Source organism: Rhamphochromis sp. 'chilingali' (assembly GCF_963969265.1).
Source record: "Rhamphochromis sp. 'chilingali' genome assembly, chromosome: 7".
Classification (NCBI taxonomy): Eukaryota; Metazoa; Chordata; class Actinopteri; order Cichliformes; family Cichlidae; genus Rhamphochromis; species Rhamphochromis sp. 'chilingali'.
Genome location: NC_137934.1, coordinates 27,099,147 through 27,126,014, shown reverse-complemented (window position 1 = coordinate 27,126,014; position 26,868 = coordinate 27,099,147). Strand labels below are relative to the sequence as shown.

The 26,868-nt window shown below is 39.1% G+C and overlaps 1 protein-coding gene across 1 annotated transcript in view; it reads left to right on the top strand.

The window, feature by feature from the left end:
* pomgnt1 (protein O-linked mannose N-acetylglucosaminyltransferase 1 (beta 1,2-)) overlaps nt 1-13,471 on the top strand; it is a 124,329-nt gene extending 110,858 nt beyond the window's left edge. The window contains exon 22 of the mRNA XM_080887777.1: nt 13,434-13,471. The gene's annotated coding sequence lies outside the window, so the exon portion shown is untranslated. The remainder of the gene's footprint in view (nt 1-13,433) is intronic.
* The last annotated feature ends 13,397 nt before the right edge of the window (nt 13,472-26,868 follow it).

The following is a 26,868-nucleotide window of genomic DNA, read 5'->3' as shown; positions in this document are numbered from 1 at the left end:
CACATGTCACTGTGAAGAATGGACCCCACACAAACAGTCTTTCCATGCTCAAGCAGGCTTTATTTAACACTCAGCAGCTGATTCTGTTGCTTTGGTACAGAGCACTCAGGAAACAGGCACTCCTTAGCTGCTGCTACCAACTGCTCCTCCAACTCCGCTGTCACTAAAAGCACAGAGAGAGGAAAAAGATCATTAGGCTGAGCACACACACCTGCCTCTCTTGGCACACCTCCGCATCGCCCTCACAGCTCCCTGTGCCCCCCCTCCCCTTGTAACTTTGGGTTGTGTTCAGTGGTTGAGAGGAGGTGGTAGAAACCTTAGCTGGATAGTAGGAAGAATACACGATCACACTGGTACTGGGAATTCCACTGCGTATCCTTTAATGCACATTTTCTTCATCAACCATACAAAGCCCGGCTGAACGGCAGCTGCTTATCAAACATGACAGACAGTGTTCATACAACCTGTAACATTGCAAAGGGTTCTGGAGGGGTAAAACATATAAAGTCCATCTTTCTCCATGTACTCACGTGCAAGCATGTTGTTCCCATAAATCACAGAGAGGGCAGTGGTGCACACTAATGACCTCATAACCCCTTGACTTATGTTACATTAAAGAGACACCACACCATTGTGACTGTTACACCCTGCAGCAGGACAGAGTGGGGGGTGTCATCACGAGGTCTACTAGGTAAATTAGAGTCTAACTTCCATTTTTTTCACTTTGTGAATCTTAGTGCTTCCCTTTCAGCTGCTTTCAAGATTGTATGTTGTTGTTTACCTGAACTCGCTGTAAATGAGATGGAGAGTTCTGTTTCAGAGCAAGTCATGGGCAAAATTATGCCTGGTGTGTTGGAGTCCATTTATAATAAACCAAAGTGTGGTGTTTCTAAGCCAGGAGACACTGTAATGGAGTTTTGTGCACAGCCTGATAATGAGACAGGTTGAAGAATATGAAGAGAAAGGTTGAGACATGGTTCTGCTGGAGGTTTCTGTTAAAATGGAGTTTTTCCTCCCACTGTCTCCAAGTGTTTGCTCATTGGGATTTTTTTCATTGTTAAGATTTTCTCTGTTGTATTTTAGTAGACACTTCACATCATAAATCTTGAGGCAAATGATCTTGTAATTTGGCACCATGTACATAAAATTAAATTGAAACTGGACTGAAATGGGTCAACAAAGAAACAGCAATGAAAAACAACAAATAACCAGACTCAACAGAGAAACAACAAAACAACAGCAACATTAATAAAAGTTAAAATGAAAACATTCAGATGTTCCAGCAAGATGGTCCTGAGTTCAAATCCAGCACCTGGCTTGAGGACTTATGGTGTGGAGTTTGCATGTTCTCTCAGTGTTTGCGTGGGTTTCTCACTAAGTACTCCAGCTTCCTCCCTCAATCCTAAGACATGCAATTTGTTGTAAAATGTATTCTGCAGCAGGACAACAACTCCAAACAAACAGCCAAAGTCATTAAGAACCACCTTCAGCGTGAAGAAGAACAAGAAGTACTGCAAGTGATGGAATGGCCCCCACAGAGCCCTGATGGATGTGAGGAAGCCTACATCCACAGAAGATCTGTTTGGAACAACCTACCAGCTGAGTTGATGCTGTTTTGAAGGCAAAGGGTGGTCACACCAAATATTGATTTGATTTCGATTTCCTTTTTGTTCATTCACTGCATTTTGTTGACTGATGAAAATAAATGATTAACACTTCCATTCTTGAAAGCATTCTTTCTTTACAGGAGGCTGTGTGAAGGTGCGCGAAGGTAGAGAATGGGGCAGTAGCATTAAGAGATTTGATTGGGTGATCCAATGTAAATAGATACCTGGTATACCAGATTACCAGCCATGCCTTGCATACGACTGAAAAGCTTGTAGAACCACACTTAGTTTCTGTATGTCTCACACTGTTTTAGAGGAGTGTTAACCCAATATACAACTTTGCTTCAGTTCAGTGAGAATTATAAGCATTCATTTGTGCACAGCTCTCTTAAGGTCTCACCACAGCATTTTAAACCAGCTGAGATCTGGACTTCACTTCTTTTTCTAATAAAGTGATGGCTAAAATGTGACATGTAGTCTAAAGCACTTTGAGCTCTCAGTATGTCTGGAAAAGTGCTGTATAAATCTCAGTACTTTACACTGATTGATTGATCAACGGATGGAGAATTAATAAACTAAAGAAGAAAAGAAATTCGAACTTGAATTTGAGTTGAGTAAAGTTGTACCCAAATTCACCATATACCAGGATAGAGACAGACTGATAGAACAGATAGAAAAGCTTAAGCTAATGAAAGAGCAATTCCAATAATTCAGCAGGGCTTATAGCAAGATAATGTTACTTCTGAGATCCACATTGGATGTTCTAAACCCTTTGTGATGTTTATGCATCCACCAAGAGCCAGCCAGGACCTGTAAAATCCTCTTGCTAATAGTAAACTATTAATAAAAGAACACACTCCTTGTGCAGTTTTTAATTGGCTGTGAAGCAGCTCCTCAAATTTACATGCAAATTACTACTTCAGTGAGGCGAAAATTTTTTTCAGTGAGTTGATAAATATCACCTGTTCAAATGCGAAGGGGATTTTTCTCCTCAACGGAACACAAGTCAAATGGCGCGTTTATTCCTCCGTTTCCCAGTCTGACTGCCTGAAGCCAGCATTGTTAGCTGCTGTCATTGATAGTGGCTGTTAGTACCCACTGCTAGAGAGGAGAAGACCTGGGGTCATAGATGAATATTTAAAACTGCTCCCATATCAAATTAGATGTGACCTTGCAATACAAAAGACTTGTGCCCCGTTATTCTTAAAAAGAGCCTAATTTGCTTTCAAAGCTCCACTCCATTATAAATATGCCTGGGAGGAATGAGAGAAAAATGCCACCACAAAAGATTTTCTTTCTTTCTGTTTTCTTCTCTCGCTACATTCCACAATGCGCAGAAGTAGAACAAAAGAATATGAAGAGAATGCTGGAGAGACAAAAGACTGTTAGGCTGTGTATGGGAAATGGTATTATTATTTCACAAACAACAAGCAGATTTAATCAACTGCTGCACTGAAATATTAAAGCGTTATGGATTACTATTACTTCTACATACTGGCAATCATGTATGGCAATAGTACAGAAGAAAACCAAAATGCACCACTGAACGACACAGGAAATCATTCCTGGCTCTTGCTATCTCTCTGTACAACTCCTCAATCTAATGCACAGTACACGCTGCAATAGTTACACCCTTTTGCACATGCTCTACAGTAAAGTAACAAATGACAAAGTTTTACAGGAGAGAATTAAATGTCAGTCATATATATTTGTATATATATTAGAGCTATTTCTTAGACTTGTAAAATTTGTATTGTTGTATTTAATTAGTTTAGTCTGTTACTGTTAAATTTTCTTGGAGCAGCTGTAACCCACATAATTTCCTTGGGGATCATTAAAGTATTCTGATTCTGAAAATGGGAGCCAATCTTTGCACATCTTGTTATATGCAAAATTGTTAAAGAAGCACCTTTAACCTCCTAGGACCGGGCGTCCACATATGTGGACATCACATTTTCGGTTGTCTAGACCAAATACTAAATTTCGATCTACAAGGGCCTGATATCCACTTAGGAGGACGTTATGCTGCCACTGTTCTACCGAAATTTAAAGCGAATGTCCTCATATGTGGATCTCATTTTTCTCAGAAACAAAATCACATAAAAAAAAAAATCCCATTGCAAAGAGAAATTAAAAATGCATGCCATGAAATAGTTCGGGTCTTAGGATGTTAAGGCTCCTTGTACAAAGCAAAGAGAAAGTTATGTGAGTAAAAGAGCGGTCTTTAATAAAACCTACTTCTTGGCCAGATTTTGCCAGGAGTGGCTGAGGTAAAATGAGGTTGCAGGATACAGATGAGAAGTGTGCCTGTGTTGGTACACTTGTCAGTAAAAAGCAGAGATGCCTCAAGTTTTAAGCCTCACTAGTATCCATATGGATGAGGAATAAAAAATTCACCCACTATAGATTTCTTATGATGGAAGAAACTATCCGAAGGATCCAAAACCATGTTTTTTACCTGGCCCTTAAAAAGGAGGGATTATGTCTCGACAAGATAAACAACAGCTTCTGGATGCGGTGGAGGGAGGCACTGGACCATGGACCCAACTAATGTGTAGAAGATTGCTCTGTGTGTGTGTTATAAAGGGTGTGAGGGTGATGCTTTTTTTACTTACTTTTTTTTTTACTCTTTCCCTCCATTTGTCTTCTTAACGGCCTTGCCTCAGGCCACGGCTGCAGAATAGATTGTACATTCTGACAGAATCCATTCTCTGTTGTATGTGTTTCACTATGTGGGTGTGCGAGTATAACGTACATTTGGGCTGGCTTCCTCCATCTTTACTGTTTGTGTATGTATATGCACACTTTATATATATGTGTATTTTAATACAGTCATGCCCTGTGGCAAGGTTTTATTTCACTTGCCTTCACTGGCTCTCAAATAAACTTTGATGCTTTGTGTGTCTGTAAATGTGCATTATTTCTCTTGATAATGGTTTCATGGTTGTATCTAAACTCACAAGGCCTCACAATTACTTCTAGGCAGGACTACTGTAATTTATTATTATCAGGGTGTTCTAAAAACTCCCTGAAAAGCCTTCAGTTAAATCAAAATGCTGCAGCAAAAGTACTGACAGGGACTAGAAAGAGAAAGCGCATTTCTCCTATATTGCTTCTTTTCATTGGCTCCCTGTTAAATCCAGAATTGAATTCAAAATCCTGCTTGTCACATACAAGGTCTTACATAATCAGGCCCCATCTTATCTTAATGACCTTATAGTACCATATCACCCCATTAGAGCACTTCTCTCTGGCACTGCAGGCTTACTTTTGGTCCTAGAGTATTTAAAAGTAGATCGGGAGGCAGAGACTTCCCAGTTTGGATTTGGGAGACAGACACCGTCCCTACTTTTAAGATTAGGCTTAAATCAGGTGACCCTGAATCCTCCCTTACTTATGCTGCAATAGGCTGCTGGGGGATTCCCACTGATGCATTGAGTATTTTTGCTTCAGTCACCTTTCTCGCTCACTATGTGTTAATAGACCTCTCTGCAGTGAGTCATACTTGTTATTAATCTCTGGCTCTCTGGTCAATCTCTGGTTCTACAGCATATCTTTTATCCTGTCTTCCCTCTCTGTCTCTCTATAATTAAAACTGAATTGAATTTTAGTACAAATCAATTTAATTCCTCTTAGTTTATGTGCATTTTTGAGTGACTAGTCGCCAATCAAAACAATAAAGTCAAAATGGCTCACATACATCTAAATCCTCAACTAAAATTAAAACTGACAAAGTTTCTGGGCCTGGAAAATGAAGCCAATGTTAAAGTGCCTTAACCTTGCATCTTCTAATGGCCAAGAATTGGCAAGCTCTTTGACATAACATGATGTTCATTTAGTAAAGTATGTATGGTCCCAGTTAAGCAGTGTCCCCAGGTTTCTCTGTCAGAGCCCCATTCAGCCATTACCTCCAGTTTCACCAACACCAATAGACGGTAATGGCCAAAAGGATTTGGCTACATCCATCCTATGATACCATTTTTGATATAACCCAGGAGTCAAAATACAATTGTAAAACTGGTTTTGTAATTACAACCCACATTTTTGATTATATCAACTGTAATATCATTTTTAGATGTAACTTTTCCACAGAAACTACAAATAGCCAAGCAGCTCTTATATTTTGTCTGCAATGTTTTAAGACAGTAATTTCAGAAATTTCTACGTTTTATCATTACTTCAAATGTTCAGGAGCTCACAAAGCCCAATCAAACCATAATATTTTTTTGTCCACGATTTTTGTCCCCTTTCCTACTAATAGACAAGACTACATAAAACAATTAATGCTGGTTTAATCGGCATATCCAGTTTTTAAAATTTATTTCCTTTGTTTTGTTTTGATTTTGTTGGTGTTATTATTATCGATTTTAGGTCACTCAAATGTTGCAAAAAACTAAACAAAACCAAAAAAGAACTTACGGTTGAATGTTCTTCCTTTGACAACTCATCATTGTCATCATAGGTCAGACTTCTGCTGTGACAGTCTTATCTTGATGTTGAACCAATTCACAGTCCACAGCTCTATTAATGTCATAAAAAAATAAAATCTCCTCCTGTCACTCCCCTCCAGATTTTGTAGACTTTTCGATTGAAAACTGCCAAAAACTTCTCAATAATAGCAATAATATCTCAATAAAACTGAACGGAATTAATTTTCCTTGCAGATTTAACTTTGTGATCTAATGGGAGAAATGGCCAATTTCCAAATGAAGTGCACCTTTTAAACTGTAGAATAAAACCATGATTAAGATCATTAAATTGGATAAATAAGAAGCATTTGTTCAAGCATACAAATAACTTCAATTAGATAATGCTCTTTTCCTCTGTTCTTCCAAAATGTCTTTGGTAGATCTCAGTGCTTAAAAAGCACATATTTGTACTTGCATGGATGATAGCATATTTGATAAGCACCATTTCATTACAAATAAAGGGCTACAGTTTTAAATTTGAGTCAGTCACATGCAAAGCCATTCTGATAGCCGAACCTCCACCAGCACCAAGTACAATTTCATATCAACATGGATGATAGTACATGTGATAAGCACTACCATCATTTAGCAACAATTTAATTGAACTGTATCCTGAAAGCCCTCTGACCACAACTAACTCCTGACTGACAGCCTTACATGCTGTATGGGGTTTTTTCTTTGTGTGCATGTGTGTTGGTGTTCCTGTGTGGAGGTGAATGAGTATTTTCAGAAATCACCAAATGCTCATTAGCACCAATGCCCCAGCAGAGATAACTCACTCAGTTCAGGTACTTTAAATAGACACACCACAGTGATACTGTCAGTCAGACTAAGCTATGCTTTCAGAATGTGTGAGACAGAAAGAGAGTGGGATGGGTTGAGGGTTCAGGAACAAGTGATACGTAATAAGTAACAATAAATTAGTGTAGCCTCAGAGGGCAAAAACAGGAAATTGGAGTGCTGAGGTAAAAATGATTAAGTCTTGACCTTGGCTTGAGGGGTAGAAAAGAGTCTTGATCTCATTTTAATTGTGTGTGTGTGTGTGTGTGTGTGTGTGTGTGTGTGTGTGTGTGTGTGTGTGTGTGTGTGTGTACTTAAACAGTGGCATTTAAAACTCATCTAATCCATCATGATATATACCATACTGTAATCCAAGGTGTCTTTTGAACAAATTGTAAGATGTAATGGTGCTATGATCTCCTAAACTGAGCAACAAATGTATTTGGTTCCTGCCCACACTAATAATTCCAAGTCTACCAAATACAAGCCAATTACACCTAAAACATCTCATATCTTCCAACAGACTGTATCTGCCATCACATTTGTGATTTATGGGAGGACAATCCACAGCAGAATTCCAGCGAGATTCCAGTCATGACCAAAAGACAGTGGCATGAGTTTGTGTTTCATGCTCTTTGTGTTTCTTTGATATAGCAACAAATAATCACAAGTATTTCATATGTTTCAAAAACCTTTAGTGGCACAGAAATGAAAATTCAATTTTGGCATTCATGCCACAGGGAAACATTTTGGCTATGGCTGTACATCAACCAGAGTGAATAGGAGAGGGAAAAGTGGTTGAAAAACTGGTGTGTGTATTGATTGTGCTCAACGAGAAGCGCAAGACCGTCTGACCTGACAGAGGAGGAGGAGGAGGAGAAGTCAAAGGCATCTCCTTTGCCATCAGAACTCAATTCATGTCCTATCAACCTTAACCTGATATCATCAGCTACCTTTCTCAGTGGTGATTAAACATAGACATGATTGAGTATTTCCTCAAACAGCAACACATGCTGTACAACTCTTCTGGAAATTTGCTGCAGTATCAATCACAATACAATCTAAATATTAAATATAAGCCACTAAATAAATAAATAAAGATGAGCACACACCAAATCTCATAGAAAGCACTTGTTTAGGAAAAGCATTGAAAAAGTGCTTGTGTGAATGGGGCAAGTTGTATACAGCACTTTGAGAGCTCAGTTATTGCAGTCAATTTACCATTTACCATGACAGCTGCTTGAAATACAGTTTGAAGAAACATTAGATCATAACTTTTTTTTACAGCTGCATCCTCTGTCATCTAATCCCAGAAAAAGAAAATCTTTACTATCATCAAAGAATATGATGAGAAACATCCTAATATAACTACAAACCGTAATATTGAGTCTCGGCAGCAGACAACATATCAGCAACATATTAGCAATAGCTCGACACAAAGATCTACACAATGTAACAATTATATAAATATGTCTCTAACAAAAATATTTCTCCTATATTGTTCTCACACCGTTGCATATTTCCTTTTTTTTCTTTTTCTTTTTAAATCTTGTCCTTTCTGTCAGTTTTAGCAATTACATGCATCTGAATGCATTGTGGTGCCAAACACACTTTGCTTTTCCAAGAACAAATATATAAAATCTCTATAGGCTCCTCTTATTCATGTGAATCTTTTATCTGTTTATTTCTTACACTACTTCCAAACACTTTGTTCTCCAATTTGTGCCTTTTCTATTGTGTGCCTTTCTCTTCCTTTATATATATTCTTCTAGTTTGTATATATTCCACTTGACTGCACATATTTTTTATTTATTCCTGCTGTCTGACTATTTATATTTTATTCCTGTAGAACTGGTGTGGAGCAACCATAATTTCATTATACATGTACAATAACAATAAACTGATATTCTATTCTATTATTCATTTAAATTTGTTTTATTTCAGTTATTACATTATATGTGGTAAATGGCTAATGCAGGACAGACGGGGGAAAAAGAAAAAGTAGTGGAAAATTGTCATGATCCTGCTCGTTGACCCAGCGTTTTGTGTTCATTTTTGGTATCATCTTATGTTTTGTGTTAATTCTTATTTTGTATTAGTTCTTAGGATTTGGTTCTTGTGTTTAGTGCTTTAGTGTTTTATCAGCCCTACCTGTGTCTTTCCTCTGTGCTCTGTTCGTGTCCCCGAGTTTGTGTTGTAAAATAGTCTGGATGTTTCCTGTTTTACTTTGAAGATTTGTGACTCGTTGTGTCTAATTAGGTTCATCTGTGTCATTCCCTCATTACCTTGTGTGTATTTATAGTGTGTGCCTGCCTGTGTTCCTTGCCACGTCGTCTGGATTACTCTGTGTTTCTCTGCCCTGCTTTCTCTGTGTCTTTCCTGTGTACCTTCGTGAGTTATGGTTTTGTGTTTTGTTATTATTAGTTTTTCCCAGTTTAGGTTTATGTTCAGTTCTGCCATCGCCTTGGTTATTTTTCACTGTAAATAAACTCACTCACTTCCGCCACTGTCTGCTATTTGGATCCTCATTCTTACCTCCACATGACTGCTGCCCCAGCCGTGACAAAAATATAATAAAATGATAATTCAGTTCAATTGAATTTAATTTATATAGCGCCAAATCACAACAACAGTCGCCTCAAGGTGCATTACATTGTAAGGTAGACCCTACAATAATACATACAAATGAGCACAACTAGAAAAGCAAACTGTGTTGCCAACTTCTGCACCTGTCAGAAAAAGCAAACATAAAACACCAGGAACACAAAAATTAATAAATGCAAATCTGGTGATAATGACCCATGCCTTTATTCACAACTTGGCTCATGTCACATAATTAATTAATTAATCTGCAGGATTTTCAAGCTATAATCAGCACAGATGTTTCTGTGTACACTGCAAGCCACTTACTTGATTATGACTTTCTATAAGCCCTGCCTGCTAGCATTTTATACCCTGCTGTTATGTGCTGGGTTTTATCAGGGGCAGCTTTGCAAAGGCTGCACCTGAGAACTTTCCTCGTGTGGTAGACCCCAGCCATGTAGAGGACGTGGCTCCATATCTGTAGCCAATCAAGTCAATTATCTCAATGAGAGGCTTTAGGCCTATGCTGCTTTATTCTCCTGCATTCTGTCTCTCCGGTATACATTTCAAGGGACTGGCCAAGGCTGTGAGTCATGAAAGCAATCATATGAAGGTGATTGGTAATATATCTCTCATGTGAGCCCCTCCATGATTGACCACCTTATTACAGAATGCCCATATTTAGCTTGATTCGGTTATATTAGTGCTGTCAGCGTTAATCTCGTTAAAATGATGTTAACGCCATAACCGCATTAACAAGGCAAATCTCCGTTAGCGACTCGGCGCTAGATTTGCCGCATTACTGCAGCCAAAGCTGACAGTACCAGTCTAGTGGTCCTAGTTTCAGTAATTATGCAAATGTAGTGCTTATTAGGTTGGAGAAACCTGCAGTCAGGTGAGACTGAAGAAGTCATTTGGATGAGTGATGAAATGTTTCTCTCACTGAAAATGCTAGGTTCAGGTGAACAAATTCAACTGACTTACTTAATTCAACTGAATTAAAAAAAGACAACTAAATAAAAGCTAATGAAAGAGGGGAAAAAATGATGAAATGTATCAACATGTCAACGAATAAAAACAAGCAAAAAATGTTCTGAAGACATGAGAGCCAGTGAGAATGTCTTAAGTTGTGTAGAAAGGCAGACAAGTTTGAAATTAACACTGACAGATTCAAGGCTGCCATATCGCGCCATCGGCCCCTCTGGCCAACACCAGTAGGTGGTAGGGTAAAGTGTCTTGCCCAAGGACACAACGACCAGGACAGAGAGCCCGGGGATCAAACCAGCAACCTTCCGGTTACAGATGCACTTCACAACCCCCAGCGCCACGGTCGCCCACGCAACTACTCTCAACAAACAGGGTGGGAAGGGTGAGCCTCGTGTGGTTGCTGTTTCGCATAAAATGCCAACTCTTGGGAGGAAAAGAAGATTAACAATATGAACACACGTAGCACTTGATGTCAAGAAAGCAACTCTCAACTGAATCAACTAAAAGAACTTATATGCCTAAATTATGACTTAAACTAAAGTTTGATGTGTGCCATCTGGCTTCATAGATAGATAAAGTTGGGTATTTTCTGCACAGGAATGAAAATGCATATCCCTTTTAATGATACTGCCTTAGGGAAGCATGCACATAGAATTGGCCCCAGGACAGAACCCTGTGCAACTCCATAATTAACCTTGTAATTAACTCACACCGTGTGTGAAGAAGACGTTTTGGCATTTTTGTAACTGAACATTCCTAAAGGCATACATGCAACAAGTACTGTTTTGTCACTATCAGCTTGGGCAAAGACAATTGCCATTACAGCAATAAAAGGGGAATACAACTCAGCAGAGATTTACTTGACATATGGCAAGGCAGATGGACTGGACAGGGGAACACTGAAAGACAAAAGCACAAATGGAGACATGATAGACAGATCAGAAGATAGACATACAAAAGAGATCTAACTAAAGAAAACCCACCAGCCCCAGTAACGGAAATTAACAATAACTGAAGACTTAACAATGGAATATACAAATGAAGATCAGACTTGAATAATGAGGGTAGAAAATAAATGATAACAACATACATATACAACATTAGATAAAATGTGTTTAGAGGTTTTATTTTTCTCATGTTGTGTATAGGGTCACCAACACCAAGAAAATGTATTTGCTTCAGGGACTTCTCTTCATTCATTCTGATCGGGATCTACATTCCACCTCAAGTCTGGGTGTCAAAGGATAAAACACAGCTCGCTGAGCAGATAACAAACACGGAGAAAAAAAACCACCCAGCCTCACTCATCATTATTCTAGCACAAATCTCTACAGCACAAACCTGTAGAGACAGTACGATACAATTCTTTACTAATGCTTAATAGAGTGACATTCTTATAAAGTGTGACCAGTGAAAATATTAACTTTCCAGAGGAATAAAACATGGAACAAAACTTAAACATAAAACATTTCTCAAATCTAAAAACATTGTGAGATCTGAACATACATGTGATTGTCGAGTATTAGCAGAGCAATGCTTAAGAAATGCATTAGATTTGTCAAATGATTTAGTAATAAAGAAAATCCTTTATGAACATTCACTTGTTCATAGTACTCTCACCTTGAGAAATTACCTCTTTTTAGCCTCTTGATTTAGATGAATTTTAAAGGGTTTAGGTGAGTCTGTGGCCATTTTAACTCATTAATGTTTTAGAACCAGTTAGAATGAAATGGCTGAAAAGATGTATGGGTCAGGGATTCATTAAATGTGTTCCTTGGTAGTTCTAATAGCATACCGTGGAACTGTAGAGAAGCTAACAATAACAACAGAGGAAAAGGACGTGACATGGCAGATGGCTACTAAGCTGGGAAAGCTCCGGTTTAAATTTCGAAACATTCCACACAAATCTTGCATGTGTGGTTATGTAAAACACTGTCCTCTCCGGGAATTAAATCAAACAGAAAGTACTCCCTTTGAGTTTTTCTCCGATTATGAATGAAGAGCAACTGCAGGAGATTTTTATGTGAATTACGCTCACACATTTTCAGATCACATGAACTCATCAAGCCCACATAACTAAACTCTAAGTAGAGATGGTATTCTGAGCCTTCTTATGCGCATCCATGCATATGTCACACACCAAGCAATCTCCAAGCTTTTATTCATGCAGCTATTCATGCATCTACATATCTTTCGGCGATTACTTATTTTTGTTTATATAGCCATATCTTTCATTTATTGCAGTTTTTAAGTGTTAAAATGAACAAAAAGGTCTTGAAATGCACACTCTCTAATTTATAAATCATTTTCAAACTCAGCTGCCACACCTCATGAATAAAAATGTGATGTTAGGATGGATGACAGAGACAGCTTGACAATGTTGTTTAACTCACAGCATTTTTAATGCAGAAATTTCTGGTTTGAGCCTATACATAAATTATAAGATTCATCTATCATACATAAAGGAAATGATTGAGCAAAGGAAACTATAATTGCATCTTGTGTGTCTGGGCAAAGGCTGAAACTGATATGATGTATGTGTTTAAAGTGAGCCAGTGGAGGAGATGAGAACTCCAAAGGCCATCCCCAAAATGTCAACCAGCTTGGCTCACTGATGAAAGATAATGAGGAGATGGAATTAGTAAACTGCAGTTGTGGAGAGAAGAAAAGGGAAAGTGTGGTTGGGTTGATGGCTAAATCGATATGTATTTTTCACTTGCATAAATGAGATAAAGAAATGATATGGCGATATAGCTACATTTACTATGGAATACCACTTGTCAAATCAACGTGCATGGTACAGCAAAGATGATCATCCAGTTCTAAGCTTTATAAAATATGGCTTAAATCGCTTTTCGAATAAGGTCCTTCTGCATAATTATGTGTTTTTGTAGTGAGAAAGACAAAGAAGCAGGAGACAGTCAGACTGAGGAAACTGAAACAATAGTGGGGAAGCCAAAAGTAATACAGCTTGAGTGACGATACTGATGCCAGAACATTTCATTTATACACACACACACACACACACACACACACACACACACACACACACACACACACACACACACACACACACACACACACACACACACACACACACACACACACGATATATCAACCCAATGTATTGCAACTATCACTGCTACTACTACTAATAATAATGATAATAGCAGTAAAACTAGTATTCAGTTTACACGTGTGTATTTAGGTTTTCCTGAGCACCCAGGCCTTTTTCAATTGTTTGCACAGATGAAATGAAACAGAGTAAAAAAATTTCTTCAAAGTCTTCAAATAAAACATTCCTCTGCAGATGATCTGTTAGCTGTTTTACAACTACTCTTTCAAGAATTTTTGCAATAAGGTTGGAGATTGGGCTATAATTAGGTAAGACAGCCGTGTCAAGTGATGGATAAGTAGTAGATTACTTACCGTCACCTTAAAGGCCTGTTTTACATAGCTCATTAATAGAGATTGATTGATCACATTTAAGATTAAGCATTAATTAATCGTAGGACTTCTTTTAGTATCCTTGCAGAATGCGGTCTAAGAGACACACTGATGGTTTGGAGGAAGTTATTATTTAAGTTAACTCAAAAAGATCAATTGGAGAGAAAGAATATGTCATGGTCCTGGGTCATTTGACCCAGCATTTTGTGTTCATTATTATTGTTATGTATTCTGGTTGTGGTTTTCTAGTTCTTTGGTTTCGGGTTCTGTTCTTCCTCGGTCAAGGGTTTAGTCATCCCTGCCTGTGTGTTCCCTCTGTTCGTTTTCTGTACCGTGTCTCTGAGTCCAGTCTGTGTATTTCCTGTTTTACTCTAAGGGTCCGTGTCTGATGTCAGTGTGTTCAGTTTCATATCCTCCCTGTTTCGTCATGTTAATTAGGTTCAGTCGTGTGTAGTTTCCTCGTTTCCCTCTTTGTATTTATAGTGTGTGTCCTCTCGTGCTCATCACTGTGTTGTCTCCCTGAGTCTCTCTGTTTCCTCTGGTTTAAGGTTTCCAGTCTGTTTTAGTAGCTTCCCCAGTTTAGGTTTCCTTTAGGTTCTGCACATGTCGTGTAAATAAAGCTCACTCGCATCCAAGGCAGTGCCAGCATTTGGGTCTGCTGCTGCAGCTGTGACAGTGTATAAATAAAGACATCTTCATCCTTGTCACCCACTTTGTCATGGTCCAATGTCCCTGAGCAGTTATAAATTATATTGTGATATGTATATGTGATTCTATGCTACCGTTCGGTGTTCCACTTATTATATGTATAGGGAGGTGTGTGTGTGTGTTCGTGGTTGTGGCTGTAGCTAGGAGGCCGGGCTACAGGCACCGTCAGGCCTGTGGATGACTGGCCACGCCCGAGGATCGACGACACGGGATCATTGCATGAGACTCCACATTAGCCTTCAGCTCAGTTAAGTTAGTGTGTGTGTGCCCACAGTTGTAAAGTGTCCTAACGGCTGCTTCTATGGTTTCCCCAGGAGAAGTGTGTAACGCCAGACAGCAGCCAGCACGGGGAGTGCTGAGACACAGGAGCAGAGAGCACAAAGACATGGACTTTTCAGAGAAGACACGACACGGGAGTGAAGGGAGAGGACGGGGATTTATTGTCTGTTTTCGCACTGTAAATAAACGCACTGCTTACACACAGAGCTCCGCGCCTGGGTCCTCCTTCCCCACAGGAGAATATAGTGCTGTGGAAGGCAAATGCTTTCCACAGCACTATATGATTTCTATGAAATTATTAAAAATCGTAATTGCTGGGTGCAGGTTTAGCTCAGTGAAATGAGCAGGCACCCATATGCCATACACCTGAGAGTGGACTGCCCAGGTTTGAGTCAGCCCTGCGGCCCTTTGCTTCCCTTTCCTGTCACTCTTCACCTGTACACCTGTCCAATAAAGCCAGAAAAGGCCAATAATTGCTTTTTAATTATTTTTTTTAGAACTAAATGTTGACGATAAACTATATAAAAAAATCAGGTATACAATTCTGAGAAGTGTCTCTGGTTTTGTATTTATGTTAAAATTTCACAGTTAGAGTCTTAAGGAAAACTGTCAAATTCAACAATGAATTTATAACAGATTATTAAATATGCTCTTGAAAAGGCTAACTGGAGCAAGGTCAAGACAAACCTGGAAAAGGGTTTCATATTGGAAGCATTTTTGCATCGGTAATTCTCTGGGAGTCTGTCAAAGATAGACATAATATTTAGTGGAGGACAGGTGGTTGAAAACGGTGGTCGAGAAAAGGCAATTTCCTTGCATTTAGCATAGGATATAAGTTGTGAATTTAAAATGCTGTGTGTGTGTGTGTGTGTGTGTGTGTGTGTGTGTGTGTGTGTGTGTGTGTGTGTGTGTGTGTGTGTGTGTGTGTGTGTGTGTGTGTGTCTGGGTGAAGACGGAAGACAACTAACTTAGGATGTATTTAAAGCCATGAGGCACTGTCTCTGTGTCAAGCAAGTGTCTATAGGACTGCGCAAAGAAAACTCCTCACAACTGATCAGAGACATTTGTATCCACACAATGAATATAAAGAAGCTTGTGTACACACACACACACACACACACACACACACACACACACACACACACACACACACACACACACAAATCCTATTTATATAAATTAATACCTTTGTAACATTTAGTACTTTAGTCATTTAATTTTCAAAATAAACACAAAAATTAGCACTTACTAATCAGGATTAGTTGGGAACACTGCCATGGTTGCAATGACGGATTAGAGTATGAGGAAGAAATGTACTGATGTGTAGTGGAATTATTTTTTGATACACACAAAGCAGGTTTATCTATTCAGGTACGCTAGAAGGTGGAAAACATGTTCCATCCATTGTTGTCAGCCATGCATACAGTTACTTGGGGGGCATACAGACTACTCAGTACAATTCTGAGTTGCTGCAAACATCAGAAAAATGGACTAGTCCACCACATAATTCTTTCACTTTTATTTTCAAAGTGTCTTTGAATTCAACTGTTGTAGGTTGATCATTTTCATTTCCATCAAACAATATGACATCCTTTTGTTCACACATTACCCTGTCCATATCAGTACAGATAGCCCGCATGATTTTTCCTATTGAGATCTGATGTGTTTTCAAAATGTTCCTTTAATTTTTTTATTTTTTTGGTCTCCAGTTATTCAGACTTGGAATAAAACTTGTTAAAAACAACAATTGTATAGCACGGGCTGAGTTAGAATTAGAGCCTTAACTAATGATGATCTTTATCTGTGTGTGTGTGTGTGTGTGTGTGTGTGTGTGTGTGTGTGTGTGTGTGTGTGTGTGTGTATATATATATATATATATATATATATATATATATATATATATATATATATATATATATATATATATATAATTTTTTTTTTTTTTTTTTTTTATTAGGGGTGCAACGATACACAAAATTCACGGTTCGGTTCGATACTTTGGTGTCACGGTTCGATATTTTTTCGATACAAAAAAAATGTTCATGCCTTTTTAATTTGTCATTTATTAAAATTATAAATATATATTTTAACTCAAAAGTACAGTTTTTAAATTTAACCCTAACCCTTGTGCGTGTTTTTTATTTTGACAGCGAATGCGCACCTGCGGACCACTTATGTGCAGCCCTGGTTATTTAGCTCATCATATCGCAGCCACAGAAATTCTTTTGTCCATGAAACCATAAAGCTGCACTTTCTTTTCGCCTTATAGTCTGATTTGTCATAACTTTTCCGTTTTGTGGTAAGCTTTTCTTTGGCTGTCACTTCTTCACCCTGACCTCTCTTATTTGGCTCAGCAGAACTAAAATATATATCCTGCTGCTTTTACACGCGCACTCACATAAGCTCAGCGATTCTCTGCGCGATCAACCTCTCACATGTTTAAGCTGCGGGAGATTTCACTTGTCATGTTTGCATAGTAAGCTAACGATTAATAAGACGATGTCAGAGGAATTGGTGCACAAATTATCATCACTCACAGATCAGTGCTGTCGCTCTCTATACACAGTTCGCACGATTGCAAAGTGAAAGCAAAAAAACAAGCGCAAATTCAAACGCGATTTCAATATGTCACATATTGACAGTGGCTCACCGATGCCAATGACATAATTACCCAGCTACATTTCTGAAAGAATGCAAAAGCATTGACATATATTTTTACTTCCTACAATAGCCCGACGGGAAGGGAAGAGATAGATTTTGGTAGCCCGACTGAAAAAATCGCTAGCCCCGGGACGTCGGGCTAGCGATATTGCGAGCCCTGTATCTGATTGAGGAATCACTCATCTTTGGAAAAGAGAGTTTATTACAGAGAAATGTCTCTTTCCAAAATAAAAGCTATACTATCCGCTTCTTCTGGGCTATATTCTCAGCAGCATAAGGAGAATCACGTGCTAACAGCTGTCTAAATGACTCGGCTAAAGTTAGTAGCATGCTTGTTGTTTTTGTCTTTGCACTAGGATGATGTCGGCGTAAATGTGCAGTCATATTCGTTGTGTTCCCACTAGTGCTTTCAGGTTAATCTCGTTGAAATGACCTTAACGCCACAACACGGCAAATCTCCGTTAACGAGCTACCGCCGATCGCCCCGTGCATGGGGCTAGATGGCCAACACGTTAACGAGCTAACTGCGCTAACACACTAGTTCCCACCCATGTAATTGAGCATTGCACGGCACATCCAACATACTGTTTTACTTTAGTCCATGACTCGCTTACCTTCAGGGTCATACGTCACATGAAAACCAAAATAATTCCAAACGCCAGATCTGAATGAGGGTGGGGGAGGTCCATGTGTCTTGCTAGCTTGCCCTGCGCTCTTCCTTCTGACTATGCTGTCTGCGTTGAGCGCTCAGTGGATCTGCGCTCGACAGTGCAGCCTAGGCGGAGTAGTCGAACGCAGATTCACTGAGCGCTCAACACAGACAGCATCGTCAGAAGGAAAGTTGATAAAATAAATTGCAAATGTTGTATTGTTCGATACATATGCGTACCGAACCGAAAGCACTGTATCAAACGGTTCAATATCGATACGAATATCGTTGCACCCCTAATAAATATATATATATATATATATATATATTAGGGGTGCAACGATACACAAAATTCACGGTTCGGTTCGATACTTTGGTGTCACGGTTTGATATTTTTTCGATACAAAAAAATGTTCATGCCTTTTTAATTTGTCATTTATTAAAATTATACATTTATATTTTAACTCAAAAGTACAGTTTTTAAATTTAATGTTGCTGAAACAACTAAGTCATAAAAAAATAAATCTATCTGATCGAGAAATCACTCATCTTTGGAAAAAGAGAGTTTATTACAGAGAAATGTAGCATGCGTGCTTGTTGTTTTTGTCTGCTTCCACTTGTATTTGCACTAAGATGATGTCGGCGTAAATGTGCAGTCATATTTGTTATGTTCCCACTAGTGCTGTCAGCGTTAATCTCGTTGAAATGACTTTAACACCACAACTACCGTGGTTCGCCCCGTGCATGGGGCTAGACAGCGTCAACACGTTAACGAGCTAACTGCGCTAACGCACTAGTTCCCACCAATGTAATTGAGCATTGCGTGGCACATCTGACATACTGTTTTACTTTTGTCCATGACTCGCTTACCTTCAGGGTCATACGTCACATGAAGACCAAAATAGTTCTGAATGAGGGTGGGGGAGGTTCAATTTCGGGTAGCGTTGAGGCAGTTGCCATGTTGCAACGAGCTTAGCTTCTGTCTCGCTAGCTTGCGCTGCGCTCAGTGGATCTGCACTTGACAGTGCAGCCTAGGCGGATAAGTCGAATGCTTTTTCTTGGATAAAGTAAATCAGATTTTACCATTATTATTTCACCGGGTGTCCAAATTCAGAGGCTGCATCCACATGAGGACCCGGCCTTTGCGATCTAAGTGGGCCGGGTCCTCCAAAAGGCCGGAAGTGAGCGACTGTGAAATTGGACGGTCTAGCCTTCAGAATTACGTCAGGAGCTCTCTTGGTGGAGTGAAACTCTGCCGTCTGCTCCTCGCTATCTAAAGTATAACCAGACGCTGGCGTAAATTCTTGACCATCTCACACTTCTGTTTAATCAGTTCTCTGTTTTACGTTTATTCAGCTGTGTGAAAACCCTGGAGGAACCCTCCCAAGGGATTAATAAAGTTTTATTTAATCTAAAATAATCTAATAACCTTACTCTCAGCCAAACCGATGTACTCACGAACAAATAAAACGCTGAAAAAAGCCAAACAATAACATTTTTAGGTTATCTAAGTGCTTATCCCACATAACCTCTCCACTCTGCTATTTTAAATTTGTCTTATGCTTTTATGATTGTGTAAACTGTTTACTTTTATGTTGCTTTTATTATTCTACCTTGTGCAGTGTCCTTGAGTGTTCTGAAAGGTACTTTAAAATAAAATGTATTATTATTATTATTATTATTATTATTATTATTATTATCATCATCATCATCATCATCATTATCATTATTATTATTATTATTATTATTATTATTATTATTATGTTTAACCTGAGTAGCGAAAGACAGCGGGGGTTTGAGAACGATGTGCCGGGAGTTTGCTGTTCTCGTCGGCTCAGATATTTGAAGTTTACACAGCTACATTCTTGCCTGAAAATATGTTAAACGTTTATTTTACAACTCAGAACGAGTAATAAGAGCAATATTAAAACTAAGTAGCTGCAGCCAATGTTGGAAACTGGAATTGGCTGGGCCACGCTATGCGTTCTGGGATATTGTTTTTCAATTTTGTTGTTCAGGTGGAAAATCAGGAGAAATTCTGGAGAATGTTGGCTCCGGAAGATGTTCGGGAGGGGCACTGAAATTCAGGATTCTCACGGAAAAATCAGGAGGATTCACATGTATGCAACCTAGTCTTGCTGTCTTGGTTGACTGCTCGGTCTACCAGTAGCTGGTGTTTTGCGTCTGTAGCATTCTTGCACCTTCTTTGTCGCACCTTTCTGCAGCTGTGATAGTTGGCTAACCTCCCTCTGTGCTACCTTGATTTTGGCCTCTAGTCTTGTTCACTGCATATAACAAACAAACAAACAAAAAGGAAGAAAACATGCTCCAGTGGCTGAATCAAATTGTTAATTTATTGTTTGGAAAAAAAATCTGATGCATTTTCTCTCAGCATTTCACCTCTGGGGTTCCACCTGTGATCTCTATTTTTTAATGAATAAGGGGGCTCTGCTTTCAACTAGAGAAAAACAACAACATGAAAATAAACATTTAGGTCAATGTTACCAGCTTTTTGTGTGTTCTAACGAGGTTTATTGTTGTTTACATCAACTCTATCATATTTCTTTTTATTTCAAGATTAATCTCAGTCTCTCTCCTCTTCTCTGTTACTCTTTGTAAATTACTATATGAGCCGATTTCAGTCAGTGTTTAGTTATTTTCACCCCCTCACCCTAATGTTCAGATGATGTTAGCTCTTTGTTGGGTGTAAAGGAGTGTGTTATTCATCCATATAGGATTCATATAAAGAACTGAATGTATAAGTCTGATGGTGCATGAATAATGTAAAATTTACACATTCATTATTGATTGCATGTTGCATCATTTTAGGCTTAAAGGCAGGGAGGGGGCAGCTGAAATGGGAGGCTGGTGAAAGGACCATGCAGTCCAGTTTCATGACATGTTTTTTGATGTGCAGCCTACTCTTCTTTAATCAATCCCTCCATACTGAGCTCCACTTTCATTTGATCGTTTTCCCTTGACCTCCTACTGTGCTCTCGCCTTGCCTCTCCTCCCTCCTCTCTCCATCTATTCAGCCTTTCATTGCCTCATCTTTCTATAGTTGCTCTATACCATCTAACTGGGTGAAGATGGAGGGGGTAAAGGGGAATGAGAGAAGCGATGGAGAATGTTTCTCAGTTGAGTGACTTGTCTGTCACATAAAATAGCTGAGATAAGTAGTGACCATATACACATATACGCAAACCCACAACAGCAGTAGTAGTAAACATTAGTTGGCTTGGTGTGTGTGTGTGTGTCCGTGTGTGCGTGCGTCCGTGTGCGTGAGAGAGAGAGAGAGTGTGTGAGAGAGTATATTTTAAAATGAAAAGATGAGGTCTTTCTTTTACAGACAACAGACATTGTATTACAGGAGCCCCTGTTCATAATCAGAAGTGTTAACAGCCTAGCCAATTGTGTCTCATGCATAAGGTGTCTTAAAACCAAAGCAGGCATTTCTATGAATACTTTGAACACACTGGTGTCCAAATCTAAAATTAATTTGCTTTAAAAGACTACAAAATCGGGTTTTATTATGGTGAGTACTTAATATGGACAACCTCTAGGATGTATGCGTCACACCAGCATCTATAAGAAATATAAACCAGCTGTCAAAACAAGAAGAGATGCCAGATGAAGACAACCAGCTAAAGGGGGAGTAGCATCCCTGAGGTTTTCCAGGACTTTATTAAAAGACATTTTCTGAGACAAACAATTATGATATGTTATGATGTGTTCACTATACCATACACTCAGACTGCATTCGTGACAGATAAACACCAAGAACACAGCCAGAACTTCATCCCACTATCTCAAAAACCATGACATTCATCACCAGGAAGAGGTGACCGTCCAGTTGTGCAAGAGAAGAATTTGATGCAAAAGCTATGGTGCTATTTCAGAAGTGTGAAAGGCTTAAAATCCAAAATTGTGGTCCTTTATCAGGTCAAGGACCACCTTGCCAAACAAAAGAACCATAAGTATATTACTTATAACTTATGCACAGGTTCAGTGAGGAAGAAATGTCATCACTCATCTGCCTGTTTTCCTGAATGCTAGGCAACTTTTTCCTTCTTTACATCACTACCGCTTTCCAGTTTCAGTACTGACATCATTACCATAGTACAATCAGCTTCCTGCAAGCCTCCTTTGAGCCAATAAGCCTCCACTTTACTTGGTTTAAATCTGTGCTCTGTGTCATTCTGCCTTTTAGACTCTCATTCGTGATACCCCCTCCTCCCCTTCATAGCCACCTGAGTCAGAGCTCCCGCTAACCCTGGGTCTTCATCTTCACCAACACAAATGTCTGGACTCCACATGACTCTGTCCTAAATCCCCCAATGCTGGGATTACATTCTGCCATGATGGATCATCAGAGTCTAATTGCCAAATATATTATTTCTCTATATATATCATGTTCAAGTGACCTCTCTTTATTGAATTGTCTGACAGTCTCAAAGAAAAGGCATGAAGCTACACAACAGGCAGCACTGCATATTTTATTTGGCAAGATTTACATCAGAAGCCCTTCCAGACGCAAAACAAAAGAAAATTTGTACTTTCTTCGGAATTTAATCAGCTACCTTTCACTTGCTAAGTGACCATGTAAACCATCACACTATGGAGTAATTTAAATAAGATGTAAAAATCTTAAAAGTTCAGTCAGGTCACACAGACCTGGCTGAACTATCAGTCAGCTCGTACCTTTACATGCATCCAGTTGCGAAACAGTTGCTGAACATCTGCCAGCCACGCAGCCTTTCATGCTGTGTCTGACTAAACCAATATCAGCTGTTTTATCACTGTTCTCCCAGCCGCCCATTTTCCATTTGTGTATTCACTTGAAAACGTTAGGAACCGAGCCAAACTGCCAAATATAAATGACTGAAAATATAAACATGATCTTTTTTTTTTTATCTTCTTTTGACTATAGTGTTCCTGGCAAAACTGCAGATGTCCCTTTATGTTCACTAGACAAGCACTACCAGCACAGCCTGGTAAAAATAAATACATTTTTTCTCTTCTTTTATAAATACTAATCCATTGTCGTGATTGTGTACGTGACGAATAAAGCGTGTTTGTTTGTTTTTGTTTGTTTGTAGCCACATAATTTGTTAACATGCAGTACATAGATTGCAGCACTAGAGGATTGTCCAGCGACACTGAAAATGTGAGCCCTTTGTCACACAGTTCACAAAGATTTCATTCAGAACTTTAATGAATTCATGGAGATCACATGGCTGAAATGAGCACAATCTCCTCTTAACATTTGACTTCAAGATCAGGAGATGCCTACAAAAGAAACCTACTAGAATGCAGCTGTTCAAGTTACTGATTTCATTTTCAAAATGGTGCTCAATGAACATTTTGTTCCATCAATCTCTTGCATATTATATTAAAAAGCCTTAATATGTAGAATACAATAGTATAAAGCAATCCCACTGGGGGGAATGTAGACATGGATTTTGTTAACTAATGATAAGGTACTCTAAATGGCAGCATGAAAGGTCAAAAACTTCATATTTATGGGTATTACCATGTAGGTCTATAGAGACTCGTGTGTTTCAAATGAGATTTAATTCATGCTTGGCTTGTAATCTAAATGTCAAGCTCACATTTTACACTGCCATCCGCTAGGCTGGAAACTCATGAATCGCTATTTCTTAACATCTACAGATGTATGCATTTTTAGACTAAGATCTGGGCCAGCCTTGATTTGAATTGACACGCTCCACATTTGAAGGGAGAGGGAAAAAGGCAGGGGGGAAAGTGATGAGATATTAACTGAAAACCCCTTCACTTTTCACCAGTTTTGGAGTCCTGTGATTGAGTCCCGCACCTAACAATTCATGACAGTATCTAAGTTTCATGAGGTTGTTGGGGACTATTTGTAAATATAAAATAATAATTTCAAATCTTTTCCCAGAAAACCATGTAAGTAAGAGACAATCCACATGGACAGCAAAGGGAAAAAGCATTTTTTTAAATGCTGAGTCTAGTTCAAGAGATGGATTTTTTTTTTTAAAGGGAAGATAACTGACTGACATTTTTATAAATGTGACAGTGAAGTATGTTGAAGTGAAATTGCATTTCGTTGCCCTGTACCTGTGCATGTGCAATGACAATAAAGTTGAATTCTATTCTATTCTATTCTAAATACATTGTGAAGTCAGTGCTGCTGCTGAACTTTAGGCTCACAGTCAGTTTTTGATTTGAACAACCTCTGCTCTGCCATCATCACAGTGTCTGTCCCTGAAACACCCTGCAGGACACAGCTATTCATCACAACTGACACAGACACATGCTCAGAGAGAGGGAGAGAGAAATACACACAAAGACTTCAGTCTCTCAGTCACATGACTACCAGCCTGGTACAGGATCAGTCTGTTACCAAAGCCTCTTCTTCAATCTCCTGTTCACAGGCAGCTTTATTTTCTTAGGCATGCTTGTTTTCTCAGTGGTTTTGTGAACCTGAACATGTTTCTGTGTTTAAACAGTAGCAGCATGGCCTCATAGAAATAATTTGTTTCCAGACTGAATATTTCCACAACAACTGGACTGACTGCCTTACTAGTTTGTTTTAAGAAACATGTGTTTTCTTGATGATCAATACCTTTCAAATCAATTCAGTTTTATTTATACAGCACCAAATCACAACAACATTCACCTCAAGGCTCTTTATATTGTAAGGTAGACCCTACAATAATACATACAGAGGAAAAAAGACAACAATCATATGGCCCCCTATGAGCAAGCACTTTGGCAACAGTGCGAAGGAAAAACTCCCTTTTAACAGGAAGAAACCTCCAGCAGAACCAAGCTCAAGGACTTCCGGTAATGGCGGCAAAGTGAGGAGACCCGTGCTTCGCGAGCTCAGTTGTTTTTTCTTCTTTAAATACTCTCTATAAATCCAAATAGAACTTACGTTTAATATAGCTAGCTTGGGATCATAAGAGAACGCTATCATGCCTAAAAAATTTAACAAAGACAAACAAAAAACTACGTTTGAGGCACAAGATGAAAGCGGGGTGGAGGAAGGGCAGATAGACGCTATGCATGAACACGAACAAGAAAAACAACCGGCAAATTCAGATATGCCTTCTACCTTGGACTTATTGAACGCTATTCGTTTGTTCAAGCAAGAGTTCCATACTGAAATGGGCGGAATTATGTCAGCAATAGGAGCTGTTCAAGTTGATATACAAAAATGTGGAGGGCGAATTGACGAGGCTGAAAAAAGAATCTCCAACGCGGAGGACGAAATCACCTTATTGAAAAATGATATGGAAAGTCTTGAAAGACAGGCTAAATTTCTTTCCAAAAAGGTGGAGGACTTGGAAGGAAGAAGTCGGCGTAATAATATTCGGATCCTCGGCATTCCTGAAAAAGAAGAAGGTACAGATCCACGGTCTTTCATGGAGAAGTTTATATCGGATACTTTGAAAATTCCCCCTCCTGTCCTGGAAAGAGCGCATAGGATAAATACAAGGCAAAGCTCCATTGCAAACCGATCGAGAGCCTTTATAATTAAGTGCTTAAGCTACAGAGATCGAGAAGGCATTATGAAAGCCGCTAGGACAATAAAGGAATTGTCGTATAAGGACAACAAGATAGCCTTCCTGCCGGACCTACCTGCAGAGACATATAGACAACAGCGCCAGTATGATGGTGTGAGGAAGAAGCTGCGGGAGATTGGATTATGGAAACACAGGATCATTTACCCGGCGAGGTTGCTTTTGACCAACGAGGAACGTACGCAGGTATTCGATACTCCAGCGGACGTGGACGTCTACATTAAGAGCCTTGAACAAGCACAAAATGCTTGATAAGGCATATGATGGTAGATCAATAACTCTGCTCTAACTATATTTACGCACTCTAATGGAAAGAACAATTTACTATATTGCCAAAGGATTACTACATAATGCTGGGCTAGACATTGGCTATTTTGTTTTCTTAATAAGAGTTACTAGTAGTTTCACTTACTGTGTTAAATATGGGAGAGTTAAAACTTGATAAGGTGGATTTATTTCTATTGTTAATATGTATATATATATTTTTCTTTTTTTTTTTCTTTTTTTTTAATGTAACAACTGTTGCTAAACGCGGGTAATTAGTTCCTCGGCCTAGAGTGGTCATGTTTCAAGAAGAGAACGGAAGTATTTTTGGGGTTAAGGGATACCTGTATGTTCGTATTCAGGCTGGGGTGTGGGAAGGGTTGCTCTCTCAAATCGATAAATGCTCAACATGGTATAATATCTTTCTTTCTTTCTTTTTTTTCTTTGTGTATATATATATATATATATAACACAAAAACACCCAGCACGCCCCTGCGGGCGGTTTATCCTTCAAGCTCGGGTCCTCTACCAGAGGCCTGGGAGCTTGAGGGTCCTGCGCAGTATCTTAGCTGTTCCCAGGACTGCGCTCTTCTGGACAGAGATCTCCGATGTTGTTCCCGGGATCTGCTGGAGCCACTCGCCTAGCTTGGGAGTCACCGCACCTAGTGCTCCGATTACCACGGGGACCACCGTTACCTTCACCCTCCACATCCTCTCGAGCTCTTCTCTGAGCCCTTGGTATTTCTCCAGCTTCTCGTGTTCCTTCTTCCTGATATTGCTGTCATTCGGAACCGCTACATCGATCACTACGGCCGTCTTCTTCTGTTTGTCTACCACCACTATGTCCGGTTGGTTAGCCACCA